We start from the raw sequence: 19,087 nt of genomic DNA, 5'->3' as shown, positions 1-19,087 counted from the left end.
AGTGTTAAGACAAAGGTTGAGAGCCTCCCCTACATATGCATCACTTGGAAAAGAAAAGGTCTTGAAGAATATGCTTATATTTGAAGAACCCTCTAATGTGATGTGAGATGTCATTGGTAGTGTGCACAAGCAAGGTGACTGGTGTGAATGATAATGCAACAAAAGAAGTGGGTGGAATGGCTGGGAAATTTAATTGTGGTGATGATGATGTGTTAATGAATTCATTAAATTGATTTTTTGGATTTAGTCTTTGAAATTGAAATGCGGATGAAGAAAAAAAGAAAAATGAGTTATTTCACCTATCTTAAATTGACCTTGAGAAGTCAAACTTGAAGGAACAGTAGCCAAGCTAAAAATAGATGGGACTTTAGACAAGTACAAGGCTCGCCTTGTCATGCAAGGGTTTCGATAAAAAGAAGGCATTAACTATGAAGAAACCTTTGCTCCTACTGCACAATTGACATCATTCCGTTTGTTGGTTGTGCTAGCCGCTCATGATGGTTGGCTGATCTATCAGATGGATGTCAAAAGTGCATTTTTGAACAATTATCTAGAGAAGGAAGTCTGTGTGGAGCAGCCACCTGGATTTTCTTTTGTTGATTGGAAAGATAAGGGCTTTGACTTGTGAAAATCTCTTTATAGGCTGAAGCAAGCACCACAGTCCTGGTTGTAGAGGATGGATAAGTTCCGTCGAACTCATGGATACCATCTTACCCCTTATGACCCAAACTTTATATGTCGATGTCACTTTAGAGGGGGTCAACTATATCCTGCTATACATAGATGGCTTACTCTCACTAGCTCAAATTCAACTGCCATCACGGAAATCAAGGCTTGTATCACAATACAAGTATGCTCCTTAGTTGATGGATTAGTATTGCTAGGATCAGACATGGCCTGTGGCTGGCCACACCCCTCAATCCAACTATCCACTTATCTAAAGATACCCTTAGTTAGCCCTTTGATGAGCACATCTATAGATCTAGAGTAGGGAAACTCCTTTGGTTGATTCATACTAGGCTCGATTTAGCTAGCTTAGTTTGCTCAGTCAATATATTTGATAACACCAAAGATATTACATTGGATTGCATGTTTTCATGTTTTGGGATATTAGAGATGTATCTATTTTTTATGGCCCGACTTATGGTTTAGGTTTATGTTTGCAGGGATACACTGATTCTAATTGGGCAGGAGATTCTAATACTCTACGTTTCCATAGCGGCTACCTCTTTGCCTTAGGCACAACTCCCATTTCTTGGGCTAATCATAAGCAAGAAACATTGGTAGCTTTCACAGCCGAGACTAGGTATAGGGCCCTCTTTGATGACACCACCGAGGCCATCTATCTTAGGAGCTTACTGGCGGCTCTTCAATTCCCATGTACTGTGCCAACTCTCATCTAATGCGACAACCAAAGTGTGATTGCACTAGCTAGTAACCCGATCATTACACCTTGAACGTAGCATGTTGGCATATATTTCCACTTCACTAGAGAGTGGGTTCAGCTACTAGGTACTATTCGCCTAGAGTTTGTGCCTTCATCAGATAATTTTGCAAATATATTAACCAAGGCGGTCAATGGGTTCAGCTACTAGGTACTATTCGCCTAGAGTTTGTGCCTTTATCAGATAATTTTGCAGACATATTAACCAAGGCGGTCAATTGTTCAATACTTTAGTACTTACTATCCAAGATCGGCTTGGGTACATCCTCTAATTCTTTAGATTGATGGGGAGAGGGTGCTTCCCTCCATCTTTCCCTTCCCGTTTGAGAGGGGGTGACGTTCTTCTCTTGATGGTGACAGGGTGCTGTTTATAGCCTTTGATTCAAACACTATGTATTTTGTACTTTGTATCTTTATCCATGTCATCAAGATGACCATGATTATAAAAGGGCGCATGGGCAAGTAAATAATTCCCATTTGAGGGCACTGTCCAAGTGGCACCGTTGCATCGCATTTTATATGAGCATAATCACACCTACATTGCCTCTTACATAACTCCATTGCATTGGCATTTTGTTCTTGTGAACGTGCATTTGTGCACATTATCCCTTTTCGGTCTTTGGAGTGGTCGGCTCTAGATCCACCATATTCATGGCATTGCACATGGTAGTCTCCGAGGCAATCTCCCTTGCTTACTTTGCTTGCTTAGCTTGTGTAGCTTGCTTTTCACACTTCTTTTTTGCCTCTCCACCCATAAATGCTTCCCACACATAGCCTCTTTTCTTTATCATCGACACCCAATAGTGGTAGAGATAGACTTGTTTATTTGTGAAGGTCTTGGGATTGACCATCCCTATATCTCTTTGGGGCCTTACTCGATTAACCGAAAACTTATGAAAAGCCTTCACTTAATGATAAATCATTTGAAAAACAAAACAATAGCCCTTTTTTTAAAAAAAAATCCATTGTGTTTCCATCCACATTTGTAAGACTTAGTATTAGTAGGCCACTAGGCAGCCGACGAGCACATTTTCTCTGATGCTCTGTCCTCTCTTAAGATAAGCATTGCCTCTATGTCTTGATAGGTCACAGGGTAGCCACTTGCACCCTTTGCTCGATGGCCTAGCTGCTATGGAGTGGGACGCCTTGGGAAAAAGAAATGAAAAAAATATCTTTGGCTTGTTTGCAATCCCTTTCGGGTCCCAACTTTGGGCCTAGGAGGGGATATTGAGCTAAATTACCATTAGCTTTTATTAAACAATCCCAAAACTCAAGTTAATTAATAAATTTTAATCGGGTTCCAACTTTGGGCCTATGAGGGGATATTGAGCTAAATTACCATTAGCTTTTATTAAACAATCGCAAAACTGAAGTTAATTAATAAATTTTAACCATGTCTTTTAAACCGAAAGCAATTCGAGGGAATTTCAATGTCCCACATGTAAACCCTATTTTCGGAGGTCCCAAAAGTTCTATAAAATAGACAACTTGTCCTCCCACTCAATTCAATCTCGTTTTTGCAAGTTTTAGGTGCTAGAACTTTGTTGTCCATACCTCATTCGTGGAGGACATCGTAGCTGAAGTTGCCCCGCACTGTCTACATCCATCTGGTGTCTGTTTCCAGCCTTCAATATACTGCCTACATCTCCCACTGCTGATTCTAGCTGTTGCCTGCCTTTTGAAGGCTGCATTTGTAATCGGTGGCAGCATCTCAGATGCATTTACTGCATCTACCCCCTGCCCTACTTGTTGTCGACATCTTCCATAGGCTGCATTCATATCCGAAAAGCTGCATTTGACCATTACCAGCTATTGCATGCATCATCTATTGCATTTTGACCTTCCTAGAGCCACCCAGCCTCTTGCGTGCACACTAGTGGTTGCCTTTGTAGGTTTTCTCTCTCCTTTGCCTGTCTATTACTAATCTGGCATCCACATTGCTGCATTAGCTGTTGCTAGAAGACTTCGGAGGCTACCTTGCTGCATTTCGGAATCCGTCGGAGTACCACACTTTCCAACTCATTACCTCTGCCTCGGTCCTTGAGACATGAGAGTTCGAGGCACAATATTCATTCAGTGCATGGTGTGTTTGCTACATGAGCATTGTATTATTCAAATTCATTCATTCCACATTATTTATGGTATTCATTGTCTTTGAGTTACCCTATCACTTACTTTGTTTTGTTATCAGTTTGTGCTTTGTCATATGATTGTGTTTGTGTTTTCTATGTTAGGGCATTTCTTTACATCTTTTTTCAGTACCTAGCTCTAAGACCATGTATAGAAATACTCGCCCACACATAACAACCACAATCATACAACAAAGCATAGACTGATAAAGAACATAGTCAAAGTTATAATAACTCTGAGACAATGAGCACTGAAGAATATAATGAATGAATGAATGTTGAATATATACGATTTTCAATGCAGCAAAAGCACTGTGCAAAGGAGAAGTACTAACCCCCGAACTCCCACATCTCTAGAACTGGGGCAAAGACTATGAGCTATAGAACATGTTGTACTCTAGCAAATCCCAAAATGCAGCAAACAGTCTCAGAAGATGTCTGGCAGCAGCAAATGCAGCTTAGGTGTGGCTGGATCAATGACAGATGGGTCAAGCAGGGCAGAACAACCAAGCATTGATGATTGGATGACATGGCAGTCCAGGGGAAGGCTGGAACAGCAAAACACAGATCAGGGTGACATGTGGCAAAGCAGGCAATGCCTGGATCAACAAAACGCTAACAATCTGATGATATCAGCAACTGGCAGCAAGTCTGAGGTCAGCACTAATCAGGATGATGGCATCAGCAACAAAGAGAGGGGCTGGATAGTAGGCACCAGACATAAATAACAATGAACAACAGCTCAAACTGAGATATCTTCCACAAACAGGATGTGGACAATCGAGACAGGTGCCAACAATCTACAAAATAGGATTGGGCTGAGTGGTGGGCAGCCTATCTATTTATAGATGGATGGGCCCTCCCAAAATGGGGTTTGGCTCATGTGGCATAGATGCCCTCTAGGACTGCATTTCCTTTTTAATGAGAATTTGGTAATTTTGAGTTTTAGGGCTGTAATTAAGAGAGCTAATTAGGTTATAATACATCTCTAGCTCAACACTAAGCTCACGAAGGTCGATCTTCGTGAATACCTTTGCTTTTCCAAGTTAGTTGAGGAGCTCTTGAGATATCTGGAGTCCACACACACATAAAAAGGGACCCCTTCTTCATTTTGACAAATAATATTTGAGCATATGCTAGAGATTTTGAGTGACATATGAAAACCTTGATAAGACTCTCATCAATACACTTCCATAAGTTTACTGATTCATCTTGAGTTAACCCATATATTGGGTCAAAAGGAGGTTGAGCTCCTTCTTGCAACTCCATGGCACAATCATAGGGTCAAGACTTTTGGTAACAATTTTGCATCCTTCTTTTAAATTACATCTTTATACTCCCCATACCAAGGTGGGAGAGAATTGGCGATTTCTTCCTTCAACTCCGAAGGAATTGCATATATTAGAAATGCCGGGTATCTCTTTGCTTGACACATGAAGACATTAGCCCCAACATAGATTTGTTATGGGTGCTTCCTCTTATCACATTGCACTAGCCTTGGCTCGACGGTCTTTCAAGTTCTCCAATCAACAATGGGGTTATGCAACTCAAGCCAAGGTAACCCAATGAGAATAAGACTATTTGGACAATCGATGATAGTGAACATATTCATTAAATTAAAATCCTTTAGTGTTACTTCTATAGGTTGAGTTTCATACCTAATGTTGTCTGAAGCAAGTGATCAACCATCAATGACCTCTACAGACACTAAACTAGATATATTTAACAAGTGATATGCCTTGTCATCTCACAAACTCATCATTGATAAAGCATGTTGTTGCACTTTTTGAGTCTAGTAGTGCTTCCACATTCACCCGACTATCCAACATGCTAATCCTGCTGGTATCATGAAAATTGATGTAGGATTAGCAATTACAAACAAACCTCTATTAGGATTTCCTCAAGCTTTGTCCATCCGTACAATCTCTATAGGGGTTGGATATCTATGTTTCCAAAGATGATGAAGCTATAGTGCCTTGCACCCTCATATTTCTATTATTAAGGCACTATTGCACCATATACCCAACTCCCCACAATACAGGCATAATCCAATGATACATCTCCTTCAGTTTTTTGTACTTGAATCAAGTCAATTAATACATGAACTCAACACCAAATGTTGGATCCTCTTGAGCTGTTGAATCATTGGATTCTTCATTGGACTAGAATTCAAAAATACCACATGATGCTTTTTTTTTTGTCTCTCGAATAGTTGATGATCACATTTGATTTCTTGGGCGATAAACTCGCTCAATGTATGGATCTTTGATATTCATAGCATTAGATCTTTCACATCATCTTACAATTCCCAATAGAACCACGTAATAAAGTAATTCTCAAGCCGCATCAGATCACAAGTTATTGAAATTCGAATGCACACATTGAAGCTACTCTTAATCCCTTGTCATAAGTTTCTTAGCTTAGATTAAGCTACTGTTGCTCTATCAATTTCCTTAAAGGTTGCATAGAATTCCCATCCAAGGGCCTCAAAGTCAAGTGTATTGGAGAATCCTTCTGTAGCAAAGGAGCAAACCAAGAAAGGGTTGTTGAGCTAAAAATGCATTAGCCTGACTTAAACATCCCCAAAACACGCTTAATTAATGACGAAAACCTTTTATTTTAAAAAGCAGCACAATCCTAGAGAGTTAGTGTGTTCCATATGCAAAACCCCAATTTGGGTGCCCAAAACTTTCTATAAATAGACTTACAACCCACTACTCTCCCTCAATCTCGTTTTTGCATGTTTCAGGAGCCATAACTCTACTGCCCACACCCCATTCGCGGAGAACATCGCAGTCAGAGCTTCCACCAGCCACCTGCTACCATTTGGCGCCTAATTCCAGCCTTTTGCATGCAATTGTTGCTGTCCCTAGCCCTGTGGAGCTGTCACCTACTATTGGGAGTTGTCGGCTACTGTTGGATACTGTCGCCAAGATTTTCTCTCTCCTCTGAATGCTGCGTTTACAGTTTTTGGCTGCCGCCTAACATTCCCTCACCTTTGACATTTACATTTGCATCTAATAGATGTCGCCCAATTTTTCTCTTTTCTCAGATACCTGCTTTTTAGTCTCTCTCTCTCTTGCACTACCATCTGCATCTGATCCAGCCTTCCTTGGCTACATATGTTGATGTTCGACACTCGGAGGCTACCTTTGTTGTGATTCAAGATCCGTTCAAAGTACAACACACTCTACAGCTCATAACCTCTGCCTTGATCTAAGAGATACAAGAGTTTGAGGTCCAGTATTCACTGCATAGTGTGTTTGTTGCATAAGCACTATATATTCATTATTCATTCACTTTATTATTCATTGTGTTCACTGTCTTTGAGTTACCCTAACCCTAACTATGTTCGAGTTTATTAGTCTGTGCTTTGTTGTACAATTGGTTTCATGCTTTTTGTGTTTAGAGCATTCTTCACATGGTATCAGAGGTAGGTACTCTCTAAGAAACCTTGGCCTTTGATCGGAAAGCTCATTCGCGAAGATAGAAACAACAGAAGGATCAAATAACTTCGAATACATTCACAACACCGCTCCAATCTCCACAGCCAAACATGGACAGAAATGATCAGGAGTAGGCCTCCCAACTTGCTATTGTCCGATCTGATATGGGTGGGGAACCATCGGACTACCATAGAGTCCATAGACCATATCAAATTTCTGCCACTGAGTATAATCTCATCCTTATACATAGGACTCAATAGGAGGATGAAGGTAAGCTTGAGTTTTCTCCTATAGATTCGGTCCATAGAGCTAATGATCTTGCAAGACCTTTGAAATGTCCACTACGGACTCGCCATCTAAAATGGAACCTTGCTCGGATTACACATCACTTCCACAGTACTACTTTTCTCTAATGCCAAGTATGAACCCTATTATTTCAGATTCTATGACAACTCATTTTGTATTTCCTGTTGAATCGGGAGTTGCTCATCTTCAAAACAAGCTTTGGTTTGTGAGTAATGAGGAAGACAGATATTTTTTCATGAACTCAAAACTAGGTAAGAAGCTAAAAGAAGAACTTGTAAGTATTCCTATCCTTCCTTTTCCTTCAAATGTTTTTATTTCTCATTGTCAATATAGAGTAGGTGTATCTTCATCTAGTACATTTAATGTACAAAAGGAACCTATGATGTTTCCCACAACAACATCCATCACAAATCCATTTGGGCTCCCACCCATCCCTCCCTCATCTTCCGCTGCACCTTTCTTTCCACTTCCATTAAGTGCACCATATTATCCACCGCACACCACACCGAGGGGTTGTGCACATTTAGGCACAGCCTTTAGGACCTCTACATACCCATTTTCAGGTGGTGTACTTGTGACACAGGCTCAATCTCCCACACACACATTTTCAAGCTTTTCACCTCCCGGGCATTTTTCGAGTGTGGATCGTTTGGTACTGCAATTTGCCTAGTTGACCATTCAATCATTCTGTAGTGCCCCAGCTGGCATTTGGATGCTATCGTGTCCCAGTGCCTCCACCTACCCCTATGGTATTTTTTTGAGAGTGCGTAACGGAAGAAAAAACTTGAACATAGAGGAAGAGAGAGACAATCTGCAAGAGAAGAAGAAAAGAAACCTACACTGAACAAGGAACAAATGCTGAATACAAAAGGAGGACTAATTAGTCCCTGCACGCAGCCCACAGCATCAGTGAGGGCACCAGATCAGGTTAATGATGACGACAGCACCGAAGACGGAGGAAGATAATGGAATTGGAGTGTGCACCTGCCAAGGAAGGAGGAAAGATGATAATCTAACTGACTGCCAAGTGGGAAATGGCTATAATAGCCAAAAAAACCCAAAAATTGGCTGACCTGAAATTTGGGGCCAAAAATATGTGCAACCAGCATTTAATGCTGGTAAAAATACTAGAAATGCTCAGAAAAATCCGTCAATCGCTGAAGAGGGCTCCTCCAAGTCAACAATATGAAGGAACACTAACTCATGGATAACCATTGGAGTAGAGGTAGAAGGCTCGAATGTTATAGCGCCATCCTTCACTCCCGTACGAAGATAAGGGTACTTCTTCCAACATTTCTCCTCTGGATATGTTCCTTTCCCACAATATGGGCATTTAGGCTTCTCCAAGTCGGAGTCAGAGCCTGAAGAACTCTCGTCTTTTAGCCTTTGCCTTCCCTTTCTTCTTTGTCCTTCCTCCCAAACCTACAATAAAAGCTTTGGTGGAGGTGGATCCACTAGCTACCTCTTTGCCGGGCTCGTCATGCTCCAAAACAAGCGGGGCAAGCTACTCCCATAGAAGCTTCTCATGGGTCCTCGATGTAAGAAGGCTGATGTAGAAGACATCAAATCGGGGAGATGGTAGCTAAGTCAAAAGAATCATGGCCATATCCTCTGAAGAGATCATCCTACCCAAGGATGCAAGCTCATCCCTCATGTCCTCGAACTAGTTGATATAATCCATCATGGAAGAAGAATCATCAACAGTGAGCATCCATAATTTCTTCTTGAGAGTAATCCGATGGGAAAATGCCTTCTGACACGGTACAAAGAAGCAAGCTTTGTCCACACTTCCGCTGCTTTCCGCAACCTGCACGCATGCACTAGGACGGAATCCCGTAAGCTCATAAAGATGAAAGATCCAACTCTTGAGTTGAGCCAATCCCATAAGGTCACACGATCCATCGATGATCCAACGGTGGGATCCTCCACTGGACGGGAAACATGGTGGGTAAAAACTCCCAAAGATTGAAGGTATCAAGGATACACTGTACCTTGCATGACCAAAGCGAGTAGTTGGAACCATCAAGATGGTCTTCTTTGGGTAAAGAAGGGATTATGGGCATCTGTATAGAGGGTGCCATGGAAGGCGTATGAAGGCCAGCAAATTGAGCCTTCTGTGAAACATGGAGAGAACGGGGAGGAGAGGGATCTCATACAAATGGGCTAGGTAACCTCCGGTCATCGCATGAACTAGCACGAAAATCTCTCCGTCTCTCAGAGGAAGGAACAGAGACCTCATCCTCTGAGTCAGCAAAGAACTGGTGATAAGACATCATCGTATCTTGCAAGACACCCACAAGAAATCTGCGTTTTGGTGGTAGAGAGCCTCGATACAGGAGAAAATAGCTACACGATCACAAGAAAGTCGATGCAGAGGGTTAGCCTAGGGGAGATAAGAGTGTCGTCTGCACAAGGACTATGTGCGTTTGCTGAGGAGAGATGTCGCCTAACCAAGGAACACTGCGTTTGCAGCAGAAGCCTCTCACATGACTGAGGAAGGCTGTAGCCTCTAGCAAGAGAGGAAGTGGGCAACAAAACGGGTACCTGGCACAAGAAAAGCTAACGCCTCCAAGCAGAAAGTGTTTTCAGCAAAACGCTAATGTGGCAAGGCCGCTTGGTAGTCTGGGGTGGTCTCCTCCACACGAAGTCAGCTGTGTCGTTCTTAGGCAATGATACCAAGCTTTGATACCATGTGCGAGTGCCTAACGGAAGAAGGAACTCGAACATAGAGGAAGAGAGAGACAATTTGCAAGAGAAGAAGAAAAAAAACATGCACTAAATAAGGAACAAATGTTGAATATAGGAGGACTGATCAGTCCCTGCACACACCCCATGTCAATGAGGACACTGGATCAGACTGATGATGATAGTAGCATCGAAGACGGAGGAAGATGACGGAATCGGAGTGTGCACCTGCCAAGGAAGGACGGAAGATGATAATCTAACTGACTCCATATGGGAAATGGCTATAAATAGCCAAACAAAACCCAAAAATTGGCCGACCTGAAATTAGGGTCCAAAAATATGTCTGACTAGCATTTATTGCTGGTAAAAATGCTAGAAAAGCTCAAAAAAATCCCGAAAAGGATGGACAATGTCCGACAGGTGAGGCAAGCTAAAGAATGTAGAAACTACCTTGGGAAATGCACATAAAATCCCAATTGGAGGAGAAAATGCATTGAAATGCAATAAACTGAGTGATCTAGAATGAGCTACCTCCTCCGTCAAAACAAGTGATAGACAGGTCAGAGCTCCTAAAGTACTCATCTAACTCAGATTGAGGCTCAAAGGCAAGAGATGACAAGGCATGACAAAAATTACTGCCAATAATCATATGGACCTATGTCTGTTTCGGTACCTCTATAGCAATCGGCACTCATTGGACATCTGCAGCTTGTTTCTGTCTATCCCTCTTTACCCCCTCCTCTTTCTTATCCACCACCACCACCACATTCTTATCCTCCATCTATCCATCTTCCCAAACACCTCATGGTTCTAATTCCTCATCTGCCAAGCATGCATTTCATGACAAGACTCGTTTCAACGGGTCCAACTACACCACTTGGTCAAATTTGATGAGGCATGTCTTAGACTCTCAGAACCTATGGGATTTAGTGCAGGGGTTCGAACCCCAGCTTGATCCCACTCTTGTTCCATACGAGGTCATCCGCTCATGGAAGACTCGTAATGCCTCCATTATTGTCGAGCTTCTGCAGCGCTTATTGCCTCAGTTTCACCATTTTGACAATGAAGTTTGAATCCTCCATTAGTTTAGCCTGAGGAAGCAAAACAACTTTAATGGGTTGGAATCTTCAAGTAATTGATGCATGCTCTAATGGTGGAAGCTCCCATGCTTGGGCCCATTCTTGCTCTTCAAGAGTTGAGAACTTTATGTAGAGATTTCATACCTGTCCATGAGAAACCTTTGCATGTTGACCTCCATGTCTTCATTCCATGTCAATGTAGCCAAGGATGATTAAAGGAAGTCCTAGGAGCTGAGATTGAAGAAGTTGGAAAGCAGTTGAAAGCTGAGGCCAAGTTTTAATGGCTGTCCAAAACTAGGTATAGCAGTGAACTAGGGTTTTTAGGGATGGGATCTCAAATGTATTGTCGAGCTTCTGCAACGCTTATTGCCTCAGTTTCACCATTTTGACAATGAAGTTTGAATCCTCCATTAGTTTAGCTTGAGGAAGCAAAACAACTTTAATGGGTTGGAATCTTCAAGTAATTGATGCATGCTCTAATGGTGGAAGCTCCCATTCTTGGGCCCATTCTCCATTAGTTTAGCTTGAGGAAGCAAAACAACTTTAATGGGTTGGAATCTTCAAGTAATTGATGCATCCTCTAATGGTGGAAGCTCCCATGCTTGGGCCCATTCTTGCTCTTCAAGAGTTGAGAACTTTATGTAGAGATTTCATACCTGTCCATGAGAAACCTTTGCATGTTGACCTCCATGTCTTCATTCCATGTCAATGTAGCCAAGGATGATTAAAGGAACTCCTAGGAGCTGAGATTGAAGAAGTTGGAAAGCAGTTGAAAGCTGAGGCCAAGTTTTAATGGCTGTCCAAAACTAGGTATAGCAGTGAACTAGGGTTTTTAGGGATGGGATCTCAAATGTATTGTCGAGCTTCTGCAGCGCTTATTCCCTCAGTTTCACCATTTTGACAATGAAGTTTGAATCCTCCATTAGTTTAGCCTGAGGAAGCAAAACAACTTTAATGGGTTGGAATCTTCGAGTAATTGATGCATGCTCTAATGGTGGAAGCTCCCATGCTTGGGCCCATTCTTGCTCTTCAAGAGTTGAGAACTTTATGTAGAGATTTCATACCTATCCATGAGAAACCTTTGCATGTTGACCTCCATGTCTTCATTCCATGTCAATGTAGCCAAGGATGATTAAAGGAACTCCTAGGAGCTGAGATTGAAGAAGTTGGAAAGCAGTTGAAAGCTGAGGCCAAGTTTTAATGGCTGCTCAAAACTAGGTATAGCAGTGAACTAGGGTTTTTAGGGATGGGATCTCAAATGTTAGCAGAGAGGCCAAGATGCTAATCAAGTGAAGGGAGCATTAGACACACTTGACTAACTGCTATGCGGCTTGGCCATTGCATTAATTTGGATCATGAGCTCCAAAATTTCAAAGTCACAGACAAGGATGACTTGAAAGTCAAGTTGGCTGAGTATCGGCATCTCCTCACCGAGTTCTCACAACCAGTGCTCCGAAGTCCTCTGATGATCAAGTTACTCTGTTCCTCAACAAGCTGCCAAGAAAATATTTCCATTTTGTGCAGCAGGTGATTTCACAGCCTCAGATTCCCACATTTCATGAGTTTGAGTATCAGCTATTGTGTTACACACAGTTGTTTGATTGATTTGATAACAAGTCATCGATAGAGGGGGCTCTCATTGCATCTTTTGAAAGGGGACAATAGGGCAAGGGCACACAAAACTCAAATCAAAATAGGACTAGTGAATCCCAAGGAAACAATCAATCCATACTTAGACCGGGATGGCAAAATGTACCTAAAAAGAATAGGTATTGTCAACATTATCAAAAGGCTGGCCATTATGACGATGAGCGTCAATTTAAGGCAAGAGGCACAAAGTCCCAAAATTCAAGAATCAGACTTCCGCACCCCAGCCCGATAACCACCAACAAGGAAAGCAGGGTTGTGGCAACCCTAAGCAAGGGCAGTGGAGAGGCTAGACCCACACTGCCACCAGTCTGTCATCACAATCGGCAAACTACTCAACTCCAGAGGGTTTGTTTGATTGGTCTGCAAAGGCCTACATCATCTCCTTAGAGATATCAAATGCGAGTCTTGTTCATATCTACGAGTTGCCTCCTAATGAGGTGCCTATAGAGGCCCACTCGTCACAACCGAGCATGTCCGTAGAACTGTTTGGCTTGTGGATAGTGCAGCTACCCATCACATGACTCCTAGAGCAAACATTTTTATTTCTTAAGCCCCCGCAGCCACGACAGTGTCCGCGTAGGAAACAACTCCTCAATCATGATTCAGGCCTAAGGTCACATCAATTTTCCCACCGATTTAGGTCCAATTCTTGCTTCGCTAAATGATGCCTATCATGTCCCCCAGCTTGGGATGAACTTGTTGTCTATTCAGTAGCTTTGCCAGTTGAGGCGAGCTATTTTTTTCACAATGACCACAATCAAGGTCCTAGACTCTCAAATTGGTTTAGTGATTGCTCGTGGCAAGGCACAGCCTAATGACATCTACCACATGATCCACTTTCTTACTGAGCCGATTGCCGATGATTCGAAGTTCCATCATTTCCAAGCTTTGGCCACAACACAGGAGCTTACAGACTCTGAGCGTCTTTGGCATTTTCACTTGGGACATCTTGGCTACGACTCTTTGTATGAGCTATTGCGTCAGGGGACGGTTGAGGGCCTTCCACACCTAAAACTATCTCGAGAGGTCTGTAAAGCATGTCAACTAGGTAAGCAGCATCGTACATCCTTTCCTCAGCAATATATCACTGGTACTGCAAAATCCCTTAGACTCATTTATGTTGATGTTTGTGGTTCCACATCCATTGCCACCCTAAATGGCACGTTGTACTTCTTTTTGATAGTGGATGATTTCTCTAGATACATGTGGGTGTACTTCCTCAAGCACAAGTCCGATTTCTTTACTTATTTTAGTGCTTGGGTGCTGCTGATTCATAACCAAACTAGTCGTCGTGTGGGTACTATGAGGAGTGATTCTAGTGGTGAGTTTACCTCCCACCGAGTTTTTTGAATTTCTACAAGAGTAGGGCATTGTACGCCAACTCACCCCTACCAACTCCCTTGCACAGAATGGAGTTGTAGAGTGTAGAAACTGGACTGTCCTAAACATGGCACGCTCTATGCTAAGCAAAGCTCCCTGTGGGCCTTTGGGTTGAGATTGTTAACACTTCAATGTACATTCTCAACCGATGCCCGACAACGACTTTTAAAAAAGACTCTGTACGAGGCAATCTTTGGCTCTTGGCCTGTTATTTCTCACTTCAAAGTTCTCAGTAGGCGTGCTTATATGCACACTCTTGATGATAAGATAGGAAAGCTCACTCTTTCAACTGATTTTTTTATTTTTGTGGGTTATTCTTTTGATGCTTATACCTATTGTTTTGTTGTAGAGAAATTACTTTGGTTGATTCATACTAGGCTAGACCTTGCATTCTTAGTTAGTTTGCTTAGTCAATATTTTAATATACCTAGAATATCTCATTGGACTGCTTGTCTTCGTGTATTAAAATATTTAAGGTGTACCTAAATTTTGGACTAACTTATGGACATGGTTTATGCTTGCAAAGATACACTGATTCTGACAATTGGATGGGAGGTCCCAACAGCTGGCGTTCTCATGGAGGCTACCTCTATACCTTGGGTACAACTCTCATCTCTTGGACCAACCGTAAGCAAGAGACGGTGGCAGCTTCCATGGCCGAGGTAGAGTATCGGGCTCTCTTTGATGGCAATGCAGAGGCAATCTATCTGAGAAACTTATTGGTTGCGCTTTAATTCCCTTGTGAGTCACCTACAATTGCCTACTGCAACAACCAAAGTATCATTGCCCTTGTGGGCAATCCTATCATCTCTCCTCGAGCATGGCATGTGGCGGTTCTTTACCATTTCACCAGAGAGCAGGTTGAGCTAGGCACCATTGGCCTAGAGTTTGGGTTATCGAGTAACAATTTTAGAAATAATTTGACTAAGGCAGTCAACTGGCCGATTCTACAATATCCACTACGGCAGCTGACAAGGAGAGGGTGCTTTCCTCTTACTTCTCCTTCCAGTTTGAGAGGGGACAGTTTCCTTCTCTTCATAGTGACAATGACGGTGTTTGTAGCTTTTCACTTTCAAACATTTATTTCCTATATATTATGTATTTTGGACATTTTAACTTCATCTGCACTGTGCGGATGATATGATTGTAAAAGGGCACTTGGACGAGTGAACAATTCCCCTGTGAGGGCACTGTTCAAGTGACACTGTTGTATCGCATTCTGCATAAGCATGAATATTTACTTTTCCCTTTGCATTCCCTAATGCATCGGCATTCTGTTCATGTAAATATACATTTGTGCGCATTTATCCCTTTTCGGTCACCCTTGGAGTGGTGGTCTTTGGATCCACCATAATCATGGCATTGCACATGGCAGTCTCCGAAGGCATTTTTTTCCTAAGCTTGAATGTTGACTTTGCTTGTCTTGCTTGCTTACCCATCTTGCCTTTCTCTCTCCATACTCTCCATATGATTGGCACACACATAGACACACACTCTCTCTCTTAGGTACCCCTAGTCACTTATGTTAGTAGTATGTGGGATTGCTTTGCTTATTGAATGAAGTTAGTAATAGCCCGACTATTCTTTTTCTTTCCCATTCTTTGGGGCACGGTGACTCAATAGGACAAAAACTGATTCAAAACCCTCACTTGCTAAACCTTTTGAAACCAATTACACCACCAACCCTTTAAAATTTTTTAAATTAAAAAAAGATCAAAAAGTCCATTGGTGATTCCATCCGCCTTTGCAGGACTTGGTAGGCCCTTGGGTAGCCGATGTGCACCCTTGGTTTGATGCCCTAGTCTCTCTGGAGTGATCACTTGGGCTCCCTTGGTAAGATAACCATCGCCTCTGTAGTCTTAATAGGTCATTGGGCAGCCGACGTGCACCCTTTGCCCAATGCCCTAGCTACTTTGGGGTGGGATGTCTTGGGGTAAAAGAAAACATACATCAGGGGGTTACTCTCACAGCTCTATTTTGGGCCTGAGAGGTGGTGTTGAGCCAAAAATGCATTAGCCTAACTTAAATAACCCCAAAACATACTTAATTAATGAAAAAAACCGTTTATTTTTTAAAAAAAACAGCCACCTGCTATCATCTAGCCCTCATTCTAGCCCCAAACTTTCTATAAATATGCATGTAACCCACCATTCTCTCTCAATCTCGTTTTTGCACAATTCAAGAGCCATAACTCTATGATGCCCACACCGCGTTCACAGAGGACGTCGCAGTTAGAGCTTTCACCAACCACCTGCTACCATCTAGTGCATGATTCCAGCCTTATGCACGCAGTTTTTGCTCTCTATGCATGTGGAGTTGTCGCCTACTATTGGGAGTTATTGCCCACTGTTGGATGCTGTCGCCAGGATTTTCTCCTCTGAATGTTGCATTTGCAGTTTGTGGCTACCATCTGTCATTCTCTCATCTCTGACATTTGTGTTTGCATCTAATATCTGTCGCCCAGTTTCTCTCCCCTCAGGTGCCTGCGTTCTTAGTCTCTCTCTCCTGCACTACCGTCTATATCAAATCTAGCCTTCCTTGGCTGCGTTTCGGGATCTGTTCGAAGTACGACACACTTTACAACTCATAACCTTTGCCTTGATTCCAGAGATACAAGAGTTCAAGGTTCAGTATTCACTGCATAGTGTGTTTGTTGCATGAGCACAATATATGCATTATTCATTCACTTTATTATCCATTGTGTCACTGTCTCTAAGTTACCCTAACCCTAACCCTAACTATGTTTTGAGTTTCTAAGTCTGTGCTCTGTCGTATGATTGGTTTCATGCTTTTTTACATTTAGAGCATTTCTTCACAAGGGTTGCACCTGAGAGGAGAGTGCCAGCAAGCTCGACTTGGGAAGCCCCATTTGGATAATAGTCTAGCTCCATGTGGATCAACAATAGCAAATGTTGCAAGAAATCCTTGAACTTTGGCCTCATGCCATCAAATTTCTCAGGTAGTTTGACATTCAACTCCTTTCTTGTGTTATTGCCGAAGATTTACCAGCAATTAAAACTTCTCCTTGATGCAAGTTCATCTCTCTTCTTGAAGCTAGCATTGTAGGTCTTGCATAGTAGCTTGGGATTGCTTTGCTTGTACTTGCGCATTGCACTTGCAAGTCTCCTGGATCTATCTTTTCAACACTTTTGACGAAAAAATTGATTACAAAACTGAATACAAGACATGGATTCAAGATGAGACAAAACAAGACTAGATTGGATATAACAATTGAACTATAAAGGACCTACCTCATAGGAGCCTTACGACTGGTGTTGGCAAGACTAAGGGCCTAGGCCCTTGATTTATACTAGAGCCTAGGGAGATTACAAGAGAAGATTTTAGGGTAGCGCTAACATAAGCCACCACACAAGCAGCATGGCATATGTAATAATGTAAGCCTTGATAATATCGAGAATGACATAAGCAGTGATTTAGTGTTGATATAGGCAATAATACAAGCAATCTAAATCTCTAGAAATTTCAAGATGGAACCAAGGCCTTATCTCGCTTAAGCATCTATCACAGTCCATGGCACAAGCAATAATATCAGCCTTGATAACATCGAGAATGACATAAGCATTGCTGACATAAGCGCATACAAAAGCAACGATATAGTGTCAACATAGGCAATGACACGAGCAATCTTCTACAATCTTGTTCAAGAAACTTTTAGAAATTTCAAGATCAGAACCAAGCCTTGTCTAGCTTAAGCATCCGTCACAGTACCAAAATCATGTATATCACAAAGAAGCTACTAAAATCAGCTTCTACAAGATCTGCATGTCTGTATTTTGTGTTGGTGAAATACTTGAATGGCAGGGAATTTAGTGGATTGAGAAGAATTGAGAAGAACGGGGATCATAATTATTGCCTAAAATAGAAGGCTTCTCACTCTAGTGAAGCTAATGAAGTCATAGTGCACACCCATTATCTTAGGGAGCGAATTGGCAAAATGTAAAAATGATCGTGAAAAATTATGCACTAAACTTACAAAACTTCATTTAACTAATAGAAAAGGTTCAGCTATGGTCTAATTTATGATCTTATTGGTCAGGCCACAGAACCATTAGTGTCTTGATGATGATGCAAGTAAGCTTAATGAATTGAATAATCTTTCTTTGGACCATCGGCATTCACCCTTGCATGCAACAACTTTTATTTTGCAGTATCAAAGCACCATACAAAGATGAATATTGATAAACACAATGTCTTGATTGATGAGCTAGATGTGTATAGATCAAAGGGGCTTCATTTTCTCATGCCATTGCAAAGGATGAAAATGAATACACTATCTAATAAAATGGCAGAAAACATTTGGTGCTAGTACTTCTAAATTGCAGCATCTTGCAATTAGAATTCTCTCTCAAAGAAGTTGTGCATCCCCTTGTGAGAGTATTTTTCTCTCATCCCTACTACAAGACGAAACCAGTTGAAGCCCTTCCACACAGTGATGTTGGTGGGCTTTCTCTTCCTCGAATAGTTGGGATCTAGTTGGATTGGGACAATCTGCTCTCACATGTCAACTTTTAACACTTGAAGCATTGGAACATTTTTAAACTTCTTTAAATTGATTTCCAGGACAAAGGCCAGAGCATATAAGAAAATGGAGGCAACTTTGGAGATAATCAACAAAAAGATGTTCTGTGACTAAAAAAAAAAAAACCTGCATTTCTAACGGACAGATTGCAGTGTCCCAGTAAGTAAGGCTACGTACTGTTAAAGATGCTAGAACAGGTTGAGTTCTTGCTGAAGTAAACTATCAGCAAAACGTACTATAAGTGAATGATAAACCTCTGGAGAAGGATGCCTCATTGCCACAGTTATGGAGGGCAACCTAGGCTTGCGATGGGCACTTTTACTGCCTACGATTCGCAATTGGATAGAATTTGTTCTGGACAATTGATTCTTTGATGTACAATGTGAACCTACTCAACTAGTTTTTCAAGAAAGAAGCATGGAGAAGAT

The 19,087-nt window shown here is 41.8% G+C and overlaps 1 protein-coding gene across 4 annotated transcripts in view; it reads right to left on the bottom strand.

The window, feature by feature from the left end:
* Positions 1-19,087, bottom strand: part of LOC148035224 (B-box zinc finger protein 18-like) — a 78,632-nt gene that overhangs the window by 55,946 nt on the left and 3,599 nt on the right. The window lies entirely within an intron of this gene.

Source organism: Lygodium microphyllum, chromosome 6, assembly GCF_053477565.2.
Source record: "Lygodium microphyllum isolate KBCC chromosome 6, Lygodium_microphyllum_v1.1.10, whole genome shotgun sequence".
NCBI lineage: Eukaryota > Viridiplantae > Streptophyta > Polypodiopsida > Schizaeales > Lygodiaceae > Lygodium > Lygodium microphyllum.
The sequence above is the reverse complement of the archived record's forward strand: the minus strand, read 5'-3'. Positions and strand labels throughout refer to the sequence as shown.